Source organism: Amphiura filiformis, chromosome 18, assembly GCF_039555335.1.
Source record: "Amphiura filiformis chromosome 18, Afil_fr2py, whole genome shotgun sequence".
In the NCBI taxonomy this organism is placed as follows: domain Eukaryota; kingdom Metazoa; phylum Echinodermata; class Ophiuroidea; order Amphilepidida; family Amphiuridae; genus Amphiura; species Amphiura filiformis.
Window position 1 is genome coordinate 50073790 of NC_092645.1, and position 16350 is coordinate 50090139.

The following is a 16350-nucleotide window of genomic DNA, read 5'->3' on the forward strand; positions in this document are numbered from 1 at the left end:
GGTACCGGCATTCTTAAATGCTGGGAAGGTAACAGACTCGCTGTAGAGGAGGTGTAGCGATCCCCCTATAGCAACATTACATGGAGGAGTCTGGCCCAATCGCCAATGAAAGAGAGATGGGCACTCCGATCACTGTGTATACAGGATCGTCTCCTTTACCTTTTTTTTTACAGTTACTGAAAAATTCTATAAACTTTTGTAATTGTTGATTTGTTCACTGAATTTAGCAAGAGGTACGCATATTTTGGTTAATTTTTTGTTCAGTATAATAATATGTTCAACCCAATGTAACCTTGTCAATGAAATATATTGTGAAAGATTGAATGTAGTTCGTGTAGTGGGCGCCCGTGCATAAACTATAATACTATTCTTATGTTTTACATATAGTTATAACTTCAGACATATCGAATTGCATTCTGAATACGAAGAATGTCATTCTGATATCAAATAATTTTGATTTTTTGAAATTCGCAATTTAATACATATTTTATGGCAAATCATTAAAATTGATATTTTTGATATTTAACAGTACTTGAGTAAACTTTATAAATCTGATGATTTATACTTAAAGTGTATGTAGGTGGGATGAAAAGCCGACGATCAATTGAAAATTTTGACCTTTCGTATTGAAGATATGGATTTTTTCCCAAAACACCAAAAAATTAGGTCTTTTTGGGAAAAAAATCCATATCTTCAATATGAAAGGTCAAAATTTTCAATTGACCGTCGGCTTTTCCTCCCTGCTACATACACTTTAAGAATATGTCATTAGATTTATATAATTTACTTCGAGGACTGTTATATATCAAAAATTTGAAAAATATCAAATATTTATAATTTGTCATAAAATTTGTATTATAATGTGATTTTCAAAAATGAAAATTATTTGATATCAGAAAGACATGCTTCGTATTCAGAATGCAATTCGATAGGTCTGAGGTGCTCTCATGTCCCACAAAAATACTGTCGAAACGCAATAAACGCTCATTTTAGATCCCTTAATGTGAACTGCATGGTGAGTTTTTGAAGGCCTATGATTGAAGTTTGTAGAGTTGTATTATGTGGTAATACGGAAAACGTACCGTAGCAAACTTAAGTTATTAATTCCTTCATTTGATTTTACATGCATATGGTTGGTTAATAAGGTTAGGATTATATAGGTTTAGCTTAGGGGTTAGGATTTATAGGGCCAGGATTAGGGTTAGCTTTATACACGAAATAATTACATGAAGGATCGACCGAACTTTAGCTATATATAGAGCGTAAAGCAGTATACAGACTTTTTATTGTACGTACAATATTGTATGTACAATATGTACGTTATTTAATCTATTACCATTCTATTTCCAGTAATGTTTAAGTTCTAACGAATGTTTGATGACGTAAAATCGATAATTTATTTCTGCTAGATATTGTATGTAACATATTACCGATTTTCGTCATCAAACATTCGTTAGAACTTAAACATTACTGAAATAGAATGGCAATAGATTAAATAACGTACATATTGTACATACAATATTGTACGTACAATACTCGGAGTCTGAAGCCCGCTTAATACCGAAAATTGACAACGTACGCAATGTATATAGGGTCCGATATAGCGATTGAAGTTGAGATCTAAAGTTGGTCAATTACAGGGGCAAATTATGATTGCCTGCTCAGTGCCAGAAGCGGGTAAGTGCAATAGCTGCCATGTGTAGCTATTGCACTTACCCACTTCTGGCACTGAGCAGTCGCATGAGATATTTGACATTGTATACCCTATAACTCATGAACTAAGTATACCCAGAGTACATCTTCTCTGGTATACCGTACCCTATAGTGCATTTTATACGACAATTGACTTTTTTTATTCCTAGAAATGAGAGGAACAATTTGAAGTTTATTACAACATGATATAGACCTAATTTAAAATGTTGGCTCCATTATGACCTTCGACCCCTCGTCGGAAGCATAATACTCAGAAAAAATGGAACCAATTAAAGTTTTTCCATTCAAGGTGTAAGGATGTCAAAAACATTGGTTCCGCTCATGTAGCAAAACAAAATGCTAATTCAAATATCACTACACATAAACTATTTTATACGGTGATATTTTTAAAAATCGAAAAACAAGTAACCTTTAAAAAGGTCTTAGCTTGTTTTTCGATAAATTGTCTAGATAACAGTCACACATGATCGCAAACGGCGATCTTCCGAATCGGCCGATGACCAGTTTTCAAAGAGGTAATTGTCACACATAAAAAGCATTCCGCTTGTCCTGTGTTGTTGATTATCTCTATTTCTTTCAAAGTGTCATTAAAAACTGCAACTTATCAAAAAGTATGTAACTTATTATTATTTCAGAGGCTCTTTGTAGCATTAGATTCTCAGGGTGGGGGTAGGAAGTTTTTCCAAAAAAACAACTTCACCCACTACATGAGCAAAAAAAAACAACTTTCCCCACCAACTAAACTTCGGCGGCAAAAAAAAAAATCTTCCACGGACCCTAACTCCCTCCCCCCCCCCCCCCTGAGTATCAAATGGTGCGTCCCTAATAGGTCAGAGTGCCCGGAGATCCTTTTATGGTTATAGGACTATTCCAGTTGAAATCCATACACCCCCTATGGAATACATGATCTTAATCTCCCACACAAGGGGTGAAGATTTTAAATGGATGATACGTCTTCCATATAGGGGTATATGGATTTCAATAGCCCAATTTGCCGACTGAAGGTTGAACGTGGAGAAGAAAATGAAGAAGCTTTTCGGCATTTTTTGTTGTTGTCTAATCTTGATTTTTCAGTCGTCTTGGCAAGATGCACCAACAACCAGACGTTACTGGAACTGGCTGCGAGTACTTTGTCATCCACGTTTTGTAAATTTGGGAAAGTTTTATCTTTTGTCATATGAAGTCTTACAAAAAGCACTGAAATTCCACTATATTTGGCAATAATTACGCAATGTTGATCAATTGTAAGATTTGACCCCCACCCACCCCGTCCCACGGAAGTAAATCTGGAGCCGATGGACTAGTTTGTATGTCTTGGGCCCCAGTGTAATGTGCTAGAGGCCTGTGGCTTGACATCGTGCACTATAAATCCCAAAATTTAATTTTGTAGTTTAAGGGGTACTACACCCTGTGGTAAATTGTGACTATTTTTGCATTTTTCTCAAAAAATAATAACACACTGGCAACAAAAGTTATGTATATTATTGGGGCAAGGAATCCAATTACTACACTGAAATTTCAGTGACTCAAGCCAAGCGGTTCAGTATAATAGGCCTATGATGAGAAATGAGGTACATCATAGCGGTACCTTATTTCTTATCATAAATAACGAACCGCTTGTCTTGGGTCACTGAAATTCCAGTGTAGTAACTGGATTCCTTGCCCCAATAATATACATAACTTTTGTTACCACTGTGTTATTAGTTTTTGAGAAAATGCAAAAGTAGACACAAATTTATCGAGGGTGTAGTACCCTATAAGGGTATACGATGTATTGTTGGTCGAAGCAGCCAAAAAAAAGTAGTTCGCAGCATCTTGAGAATGGTAGTGAGCTTTAGCAAAATTGCATTGCTCAATTCGTAGCGAGCATGTAGAAGAATTCAAATATCGCAGATATACTTTTGTAGGTCCTGTGGATCTTGAGTTATGTTGTAAAGAGGGCTGAAACAACAACACTTTTGTAAAAAATATACATAACTCATTCAACAAATTAAGCAAGTTTTCAAAGTATATGATTTGTACAATGACCTTTTGCAAAACACCAAAGTGTTATTTTTCAATAATGATTCAGATAATGAAAATGTTCCCTTCATCAAATAAACCCGTTCTTTTAAAAGTTCAAATAACATGAACTTCAACTTGTTGAAAACCCTAAAATATAAAGTTCAAGTCTATACTTCATTAATTTTCTAAATTCTGGATGTTCTTTTTTTCCATTTTTTTTTCATGCATGAGCCGTGATCATAATTGGCAATCCGGGGGTCGGTTCGCACCGGTGATTAACAATTCTTCACAGAAACACTCAAATTAACAGTGTGTTGTATACCGAGGCTTTAAAGTTTAAATCATGAAAATATATATTAAGTATAGATCTACTATTTCCATGTTTTTACCAATATTGTTGGCAACTATGACAAACGACATGTTCAATAATTCAACAGAAAAAAATAGGTATAAAATCGGACAATCTTGAATGGGAAAATTTAAAACCCGTGTTGTCGTACGATAACGGATATGTTATGTTCGAAAAAAACCTGGTGACTTGAATTTTTATTGAACATTTCACCGTCAAACACAACTACTCAAATACACCTGGTGAACTTTGATTTGCTTTATTCACCAGTCTATAATTATACCAATTTAATTCATATTTATAGAAGTATATGTTATTCGCAGAAAAATAATATTCCCTTTTTTTCTCGCCAAAACAAATTGTGTACAAAGTTCAAAATTACAAAGGAGTTTATAGGCCTATCATCATGATCATGCTATGAAGTTCGATTTCAAGATCACATATTTCAGATTGACAAACTGCGTATTATTAATGCATACATAGATATAAAAACACAAAGTTAAATACAAACAGACCCGGAATACAAACATTATTCTTTTATTTGTGCATTCATTTATTTCCACAGTTCGTCGGCTTCAACGTACATCCACACTTCCGTAAGCAATTTATATTTCAAAACATACATTCATGCACTTATTTTTTGTAACATAAACAATAATATTTAACATGTATACATTTAAATAATTACTGTCCTTGTGACGATAATTGTGAAATTGCTCATACAAAATCACTTTTTTTTTTCTTCAAACAATCAGATATACCAAACACGGTATCAAAATAATCATGATAATATTGCTACTATTCATGGATTGTCAGAACGAAACACAAAATATTTTACAGAAAATATTAAGGGTATAACACGTTTTAACAACATTCAAGAACATTACTGCTAAACATGCTAACATAAAAAATAGTTTGCAATAATGTTTGCCAAAAAATATTGCACAGTATTATTTGCAACTCGCAGAGAATCACCATATTCCAACACACGTAGGGCAGCAGCCTCCATTTACATTAAGAGGTGTTTTCCCCCTCTCTGTCTTCCTTTTCCAGGTCCTTGGCATCTTTAACAGTAGAGCATTTGCAGCTCTAGGTAAAGCAAAATACACAGTAAACATATGAAATATTTAAACTGTAAATTTAAACAAAATTGATTTCAACACATGTAAAATGTAATTGGGGTAGGTTGTTACATGGGGCCAGGTTGTTACGGTGTAACAACTATCCCCATAGGGAGTTTTGAACACATACGCCATTATAACACAACCCTGAGGCAGAATTACAGGTCATGACTCGGTGATATATTAGTGACCTACACATACTATATTTACCATAACAAGCTAGCATTATGCACCTCCAGTTGTTAGAGCTATTACAATATTACAGTTTTGTCAGAAAGTTACTAGGGAAGGACAAAAAAAGTTTTTTTGACTTAACCTTTTAGTAGAACAATGGAGAAAGCTCGCGATTGGCAGTATACCCCAGTGATGTGTAGGCAACATATGGATGTCAGTTGGGGTGCCCTCTCTTATTCCAGCTTGGCACTTTGAGAGGTGTAACAACTTCCCCATGTAACTTCCATCCCCGGTCTCCCCTACGGCCATGGTTAAAGTATACTGTGACGTGATTTAGTAAAATAAGTCACATGTCGCACAAAATCAATCTAATTCATTCACTTATAAAAATTGTTGCTCAATTAAAGGTATAACCCTATACCGAAATATTCATTAAAAGTTTGAATTACCTTTTAGAGATATGACCATTTAGAGATTGCTAAAATAATTGATATAATTAAAGATTTTACCAATTCTGTTTGCCATAAATCAAAATCGATTTTAGCGACATCAGACTTATTTTACTTCTCAGGCTATGACAAGAACCACTGACCCGATACTAGGCTTGTTTGTACTCATTTGAAGGCATTTTCATGTATAGATTTCAAATAATTAGATATTACAAATCTACACAGTTACTGTGGCCTAGTGCACGGTGGCCTAGCGTAACGGGCACTGACTCATGATCGAAAGGTTGCGGGTTCGAACCCCGGCGACGCCATCGTGTTGTGCCCTTGAGTAAGGCACTTTATCTCGATTACTCCTCTCCACCCAGGTGTTTAAATGGGTACCGGCATTCTTAAATGCTGGGAAGGTAACAGACTCGCTGTAGAGGAGGTGTAGCGATCCCCCTATAGCAACATTACATGGAGGAGTCTGGCCCAATCGCCAATGAAAGAGAGATGGGCACTCCGATCACTGTGTATACAGGATCGTCTCCTTTACCTTTTTTTTACAGTTACTGAAAAATTCTATAAACTTTTGTAATTGTTGATTTGTTCACTGAATTTAGCAAGAGGTACGCATATTTTGGTTAATTTTTGTTCAGTATAATAATATGTTCAACCCAATGTAACCTTGTCAATGAAATATATTGTGAAAGATTGAATGTAGTTCGTGTAGTGGGCGCCCGTGCATAAACTATAATACTATTCTTATGTTTTACATATAGTTATAACTTCAGACATATCGAATTGCATTCTGAATACGAAGAATGTCATTCTGATATCAAATAATTTTGATTTTTTGAAATTCGCAATTTAATACATATTTTATGGCAAATCATTAAAATTGATATTTTTGATATTTAACAGTACTTGAGTAAACTTTATAAATCTGATGATTTATACTTAAAGTGTATGTAGGTGGGATGAAAAGCCGACGATCAATTGAAAATTTTGACCTTTCGTATTGAAGATATGGATTTTTTCCCAAAACACCAAAAAATTAGGTCTTTTGGGAAAAAATCCATATCTTCAATATGAAAGGTCAAAATTTTCAATTGACCGTCGGCTTTTCCTCCTGCTACATACACTTTAAGAATATGTCATTAGATTTATATAATTTACTTCGAGGACTGTTATATATCAAAAATTTGAAAAAATATCAAATATTTATAATTTGTCATAAAATTTGTATTATAATGTGATTTTCAAAAATGAAAATTATTTGATATCAGAAAGACATGCTTCGTATTCAGAATGCAATTCGATAGGTCTGAGGTGCTCTCATGTCCCACAAAAATACTGTCGAAACGCAATAAACGCTCATTTTAGATCCCTTAATGTGAACTGCATGGTGAGTTTTTGAAGGCCTATGATTGAAGTTTGTAGAGTTGTATTATGTGGTAATACGGAAAACGTACCGTAGCAAACTTAAGTTATTAATTCCTTCATTTGATTTTACATGCATATGGTTGGTTAATAAGGTTAGGATTATATAGGTTTAGCTTAGGGGTTAGGATTTATAGGGCCAGGATTAGGGTTAGCTTTATACACGAAATAATTACATGAAGGATCGACCGAACTTTAGCTATATATAGAGCGTAAAGCAGTATACAGATTTTTATTGTACGTACAATATTGTATGTACAATATGTACGTTATTTAATCTATTACCATTCTATTTCCAGTAATGTTTAAGTTCTAACGAATGTTTGATGACGTAAAATCGATAATTTATTTCTGCTAGATATTGTATGTAACATATTATCGATTTTCGTCATCAAACATTCGTTAGAACTTAAACATTACTGGAAATAGAATGGCAATAGATTAAATAACGTACATATTGTACATACAATATTGTACGTACAATACTCGGAGTCTGAAGCCCGCTTAATACCGAAAATTGACAACGTACGCAATGTATATAGGGTCCGATATAGCGATTGAAGTTGAGATCTAAAGTTGGTCAATTACAGGGGCAAATTATGATTGCCTGCTCAGTGCCAGAAGCGGGTAAGTGCAATAGCTGCCATGTGTAGCTATTGCACTTACCCACTTCTGGCACTGAGCAGTCGCATGAGATATTTGACATTGTATACCCTATAACTCATGAACTAAGTATACCCAGAGTACATCTTCTCTGGTATACCGTACCCTATAGTGCATTTTATACGACAATTGACTTTTTTTATTCCTAGAAATGAGAGGAACAATTTGAAGTTTATTACAACATGATATAGACCTAATTTAAAATGTTGGCTCCATTATGACCTTCGACCCCTCGTCGGAAGCATAATACTCAGAAAAAATGGAACCAATTAAAGTTTTTCCATTCAAGGTGTAAGGATGTCAAAAACATTGGTTCCGCTCATGTAGCAAAACAAAATGCTAATTCAAATATCACTACACATAAACTATTTTATACGGTGATATTTTTAAAAATCGAAAAACAAGTAACCTTTAAAAAGGTCTTAGCTTGTTTTTCGATAAATTGTCTAGATAACAGTCACACATGATCGCAAACGGCGATCTTCCGAATCGGACCGATGACCAGTTTTCAAAGAGGTAATTGTCACACATAAAAAGCATTCCGCTTGTCCTGTGTTGTTGATTATCTCTATTTCTTTCAAAGTGTCATTAAAAACTGCAACTTATCAAAAAGTATGTAACTTATTATTATTTCAGAGGCTCTTTGTAGCATTAGATTCTCAGGGTGGGGGTAGGAAGTTTTTCCAAAAAACAACTTCACCCACTACATGAGCAAAAAAACAACTTTCCCCACCAACTAAACTTCGGCGGCAAAAAAAAAAAAATCTTCCACGGACCCCAACTTCCTACCCCCCGAGTATCAAATGGTGCGTCCCTAATAGGTCAGAGTGCCCGGAGATCCTTTTATGGTTATAGGACTATTCCAGTTGAAATCCATACACCCCCTATGGAATACATGATCTTAATCTCCCACACAAGGGGTGAAGATTTTAAATGGATGATGCGTCTTCCATATAGGGGTATATGGATTTCAATAGCCCAATTTGCCGACTGAAGGTTGAACGTGGAGAAGAAAATGAAGAAGCTTTTCGGCATTTTTTGTTGTTGTCTAATCTTGATTTTTCAGTCGTCTTGGCAAGATGCACCAACAACCAGACGTTACTGGAACTGGCTGCGAGTACTTTGTCATCCACGTTTTGTAAATTTGGGAAAGTTTTATCTTTTTGTCATATGAAGTCTTACAAAAAAGCACTGAAATTCCACTATATTTGGCAATAATTACGCAATGTTGATCAATTGTAAGATTTGACCCCCACCCACCCCGTCCCACGGAAGTAAATCTGGAGCCGATGGACTAGTTTGTATGTCTTGGGCCCCAGTGTAATGTGCTAGAGGCCTGTGGCTTGACATCGTGCACTATAAATCCCAAAATTTAATTTGTGTAGTTTAAGGGGGTACTACACCCCTGTGGTAAATTTGTGACTATTTTTGCATTTTTCTCAAAAAATAATAACACACTGGCAACAAAAGTTATGTATATTATTGGGGCAAGGAATCCAATTACTACACTGAAATTTCAGTGACTCAAGCCAAGCGGTTCAGTATAATAGGCCTATGATGAGAAATGAGGTACATCATAGCGGTACCTTATTTCTTATCATAAATAACGAACCGCTTGTCTTGGGTCACTGAAATTCCAGTGTAGTAACTGGATTCCTTGCCCCAATAATATACATAACTTTTGTTACCACTGTGTTATTAGTTTTTGAGAAAAATGCAAAAGTAGACACAAATTTATCGAGGGGTGTAGTACCCCCTTAAGGGTATACGATGTATTGTTGGTCGAAGCAGCCAAAAAAAAAGTAGTTCGCAGCATCTTGAGAATGGTAGTGAGCTTTAGCAAAAATTGCATTGCTCAATTCGTAGCGAGCATGTAGAAGAATTCAAATATCGCAGATATACTTTTGTAGGTCCTGTGGATCTTGAGTTATGTTGTAAAGAGGGCTGAAACAACAACACTTTTGTAAAAAATATACATAACTCATTCAACAAATTAAGCAAGTTTTCAAAGTATATGATTTGTACAATGACCTTTTGCAAAACACCAAAGTGTTATTTTTCAATAATGATTCAGATAATGAAAATGTTCCTTCATCAAATAAACCCGTTCTTTTAAAAGTTCAAATAACATGAACTTCAACTTGTTGAAAACCCTAAAATATAAAGTTCAAGTCTATACTTCATTAATTTTCTAAATTCTGGATGTTCTTTTTTTCCATTTTTTTTTTATTCTTGAGCCGTGATCATAATTGGCAATCCGGGGGTCGGTTCGCACCGGTGATTAACAATTCTTCACAGAAACACTCAAATTAACAGTGTGTTGTATACCGAGGCTTTAAAGTTTAAATCATGAAAATATATATTAAGTATAGATCTACTATTTCCATGTTTTTACCAATATTGTTGGCAACTATGACAAACGACATGTTCAATAATTCGACAGAAAAAAATAGGTATAAAATCGGACAATCTTGAATGGGAAAATTTAAAACCCGTGTTGTCGTACGATAACGGATATGTTATGTTCGAAAAAAAACCTGGTGACTTGAATTTTTATTGAACATTTCACCGTCAAACACAACTACTCAAATACACCTGGTGAACTTTGATTTGCTTTATTCACCAGTCTATAATTATACCAATTTAATTCATATTTATAGAAGTATATGTTATTCGCAGAAAAATAATATTCCTTTTTTCTCGCCAAAACAAATTGTGTACAAAGTTCAAAATTACAAAGGAGTTTATAGGCCTATCATCATGATCATGCTATGAAGTTCGATTTCAAGATCACATATTTCAGATTGACAAACTGCGTATTATTAATGCATACATAGATATAAAAACACAAAGTTAAATACAAACAGACCCGGAATACAAACATTATTCTTTTATTTGTGCATTCATTTATTTCCACAGTTCGTCGGCTTCAACGTACATCCACACTTCCGTAAGCAATTTATATTTCAAAACATACATTCATGCACTTATTTTTTGTAACATAAACAATAATATTTAACATGTATACATTTAAATAATTACTGTCCTTGTGACGATAATTGTGAAATTGCTCATACAAAATCACTTTTTTTTTTCTTCAAACAATCAGATATACCAAACACGGTATCAAAATAATCATGATAATATTGCTACTATTCATGGATTGTCAGAACGAAACACAAAATATTTTACAGAAAATATTAAGGGTATAACACGTTTTAACAACATTCAAGAACATTACTGCTAAACATGCTAACATAAAAAATAGTTTGCAATAATGTTTGCCAAAAAATATGGCACAGTATTATTTTTGAAATGTTGTTGCATCGGAGCTTTTTTTCATATAAAACGTTTGCATTATATCTTTATAAAAAAATTATAACCCGACATTTAAATGTTATAAAAACATTTTGACGAAAACCAAACACGTATTTTAAAAGCATAATTGGGTGTGCTGAAGGTTTTGTCATCATTTCTGACTTAGCGCGTATGCGCCTTCATCCCGATTCATGCATGGTAATGAAAAAATTCTTCCGCATGAATCAATGCCCCTGATTATTGTTAGACTCGACTAATACTGGACTATTCTAGTTGACATCCATACACCCCCTATGGAAGACATGACCTTAATCTCCCACACAGGGAGTGTGAATTTCAAATGGGGTCACCTGAATGGGTGACTCTAATTGAAATACACATTGACACATTTTTGATCTCATGTATCAGATATTTAAAATTAAAAAGAAATAAACTACGTCATATAGCTTAAGGAATCAGATAGCAACGTTTGCACAGTATTTGTGTGGTACCTGAGATCAGAGTGATCAAACATATCGAATTGCATTCTGAATACGAGGAATGTCCTTCTGATACCAAATAATTTTGATTTTTTTTTTTAATTCGCGATAAAATACAAATTGTATGTCAATTGTTACAATTTGATATTTTTAAATATCAAAAATATCAAAACAGTCCTCGAAGTAAACTTTATAAATCTAATTTTATGTACTTTTAATGTATGAAGCTGGGATGAAAGCCGAAAATCAATTGAAAATTTTGACCTTTCAATCATATTGAAGCTATACATTTTTCCAAAAAAAGACCTAATTTTTTGGTGTTTTTGGAAAAATTCGCTGTCTGATGTGCTCTCAGGTCCCATAAAAAATACGTGAAACCGTCGCTATCCGAGCCCTTAAAATAGTTCTGACAATATCGGTGAGGGGATACAGAAGATTATGAAAATCATAATAATATAGGTTATGTACACTCTCAATATATATCACAGTTATACAAAATGAATACAATATTTGCAGGTATTTTTCCTCTCCTTTTTAAAAATATACAATTTCATTTCTGCTAAAAACTATTCGCATAATATTTGGTAAGTTAGCTTTATTTTGTACCAATATTAAGTATATATGCCCTGTATGCGTATACATTTTTAACTAATTCATTTTCTTTTTTCAACCTAATTGCATTTTAGGCCAACGGGCAGGGTTTTAATAAGCCGGAACAAGCTATCTACTGAAGATAGCAATTGCGGTATACGCATGCGCGACATTGTGCAAATAAAAAATGGGAACTCACGCTGTTGCAAAGATTGTTAAAATTTCTCTGAATGGAATGCATGAACATTATGTGGTGACGAAAGTTAAGATAATTTATCGATAAATCTATCATCGATCATAGCGAACATTTTTAAATCGATTTGTACAAGTTTAATTCGATCTAATCATCGAATCCAATATCAGTATTTTATATCGAATCATAACTTCCACAGTATGCAGTGTGGAAAAATAAACATCCCAGCAAACACAAAACGTTTTACAGAAAATGTTTACATATAAAACGTTTGAATAACATTCAGAAAATATTTGTGAAAACTTGATGTTATATTTTGCAAAAATATTTGCCAAAATATATTTTACAGTAACATTTTGAGAACAAAATTAAAATATTGTGGTACTTTTTATCATATAAAACGTTTAAAAAAATGTTTGCATGACCTTTATATAACCTTTAAATCTTACTAAACGTTTTGACCAAACCAAAACGAGTTGTGTTTGCTGGGATATCATACATCTCATACTGGTAGAAATTGACTGGGAACGATTTGATCGAATCAAAATTTAATCCACATAAACATCATTATCAGAGCATATAGATTATCAATACTCATGTTATTGGAAAATATAGTGCAAACATTGGAAGAATAGACAATGTAGGACCCCGTCAAAATTAGACATTGTTTAACACAATAATAGGTATTTTAGTATCAATGTTTACATACAGATCGATTCACCAAAATTTGATTAATATTATTAACGTCATTGTCAGATCGCAAATTCTAAGATCTCATTATATATATCAATACAATACCTTCACAACTTGATCATAAACCATGTAAGGCCGTGTAAAATTAATATTTTGGTTCTCGGCCCCTCCTCCTCAATTTCTGGGATTTGTCAGATTTTTTTTTTTTTTTATAGATTTTTAATTTTTTAGACTTTGGAATGATTTATGAAATCTTCATACATATAAATAAGTTTATTAGAGAACAAGCATCACTTCCAAGTCTTTTTGTGGTACTCTAGGGGTTTATCCCTCAGAATCTCACATTTGAAAAAAAAAAGGGCCTCATCGTTTCCTCGAGCACTGTTGGAGAAGACCGAAAACTACTGACAATGCTAATTTTACATTGGAAAAAAACAAACAAAAAACAAAAAAACCTCCCTCCCTCATCAATTCATGAAAATCCTCTGGACGAGAACCAAAACATTAATTTTATACGGCCTAAACATCAATTCAAACTGCAGGGCTATTCCAACTGAAATCCATACACCCTGTGGAAGACATGACCTTATAATCTCCCACACAGGGGTATAGATATCAAATGGAGCCACCCATTCAGGTAACCCCATTTGAAAATCATAGCCTACTCTCTGTGTACGTGTGGGAGATTAAAATCATGTTTTCCATAGGGGGTGTAGATTTCATCGGGAACAGCCCAATTACCATTCAATAGACCCAATTTGTTTTGTACAATGTATTAATAAATAATGGTCGTAATTTTGTATGACAAATTGAAATGAAATTCCTATTCAAAATTGATCAAATACCAATTCAATTTCGTTGTCATATCATTTTACTATCAATAATTTGTATCAATTTGTACATGTTTTTGCAATGTAATGCCTATGTCCTTTTTCTACGATTTGTGTCAAATTGAAAAAGTTCATTCAAAATCAATCATAAAATTGAGCCAGTTTCGTTGTCATGGCAATTTATACCACTATTAAACCTGATTTGCATTTTTGTATTGAAAAACTGCCATTCAAAATTACTTACATTATAAAACATCAAGGCGGGTCAGAAGGGAGTATGGCCTAGCGGTGTTTGCACTCAAATATTGAGACAAATAAAGCTGACACACAAGAGGAATGGGTTCTATAAAGGAGATCCCAAGGCTTGATATAAGGGGTGTCATTTCTATCACATGTGCATAATTTTTGTTCAGTAGGAGAAAATGCACAAAAGTTTCGTTTGATACGTTACTGGCCTTAACTCAAGAACTTGACCCATTTCAATATAAAAGGAGTATACATTGCGCCGCAGTTTTTAGTTAAAGCCATAATGTACGATTTCCTTCAAATTTTAAATTTGTTATTCTATTATATACTCAAAATGCTGAAATTACTAGTAATAATTGTCGGGAAGGATTTCTGTCCATTTTGCGCTGAAATAACAAAAGGTATTAAAATAAAGTGAAAGAAACCCTACTCAGAGGCTCCGGAAGATGTTAAATATTGGGGGCCCGGTGCATGGCCAATTGGGGCCCAATGGTACTTTCCATAGACATCCAAATTATTGGGGCCGAGCCCCCGGGCCTGAGACGAATATACCTACATTCGTCTCAGCCCCCGGGCCCCTATGGGAGGACATTGAAGTCATAATAAAAGAAAAAACCTGACTTTATGTCGAACTTTGCTCTGTTAACATACAAAAACAACAAATTTGGTCGATTCCATTTAGGTACAAGTTGGGACATGTGTAAGCAAAAAAAATTAACCAATTTCATATTATAAGATCGTACATTATGACTTTAAACGGCTAAAACTGGACAAATCAGTATGGCCCCTGCCACCCCACTCGACTTAAAATAATTCACATCATCCATGCAGGAAAATCCCTTGAGCATAATTTTATCCCAATCCTTCAAGTTTTTACAACTTATTCCTTCAAGTTCATTCACCATCATCACACACTCAGGTCACTTTCGATAATTCCGTCCCTTACTAGCATTCAATTTGTCTTCTTTATTCCAGTCGCTCATAATTCCACCATAATACACAAGGCTAAACATAACGCAAGACTAACCCAGTATAATAACCAGGTATTGGCCAGGTAAAGAAAAGAATTCCGACTTTAATTACATCTATTCTTCTCTGATCACGGTGAATTGGGGAAATATAAAAATTATTAAAAATCAGGTAAAAGTTTAGCGAGGTGGGTGACCGACTGACCGATGATGAAGTATCGCCTCGCCGCGCATGGTAAATTGTATATAGCACATTTTTATAAGGGGTCACGTTCAGTGCGGGGTTATGAAAATAATAGTAAGAAGAAGAAATTCTCATAGTCCATGCAAATTTGACCGTAACATGACGATTTTCAGATTGAATGGGCGTGGTGGAAGTTGATTTCCAAGTTGATAAATTTATGTCGTATAGAACATATCGGCTGAAAGAGGTTTGTCGCGGTACTATTCATGTTCCATGTTTTTGAAATCCAGCATTTTGCGTTTTCCCCTGGGCGACGCTTTCGTTTTGTGAATACAGTATACTGGTATAAAGAAAGTATTGGTTAGGGGTGTGTATATAATAGTATAGCAGCAGTAGAGCCCTGAAGTAAGTCCTCCTTATATATAAAAGAAGCTTCAAGTTCATAAGGTGAACCTTTACCGAGTAGATACCATTAACCATGATCATTATTCAACAAGCCAATCTTGCTTTCGTCTGAAAATGTTGTATCTTCTTTGCGCGTGTCCAACATGATTTTAATAAAGTTGTGCTAAAATACATTTGTATGCTGTGTAAAATCTAAAAATTGTCGCAGATTTTCGTCAACTTAGCCTACTAATAGTAATATTTCCTTTATTTCCAAAACAAACAATTAATCAAATTCTCGTCTACTACAGCTGTCCTGTATTCATTATAATCATAATTATAGGGGTGGGTTTGATAAGTCGTTGAATACAGGACCAGTAAACAGTACAGCTGTGCAGCGCGCTGAGCCGGCCATGAAGACCGTCGACCGTTAGCCTTTGTTTTCCAAAATATAAGTAATATTTAAAATGACCTTAATATAAAGGCGCTTAAAACCAAGACTGTTTGTTCTTAAACATAACAACATTTTGAAGGTTAAGTTAAAACATAAACATGTTAGGACATGTGTG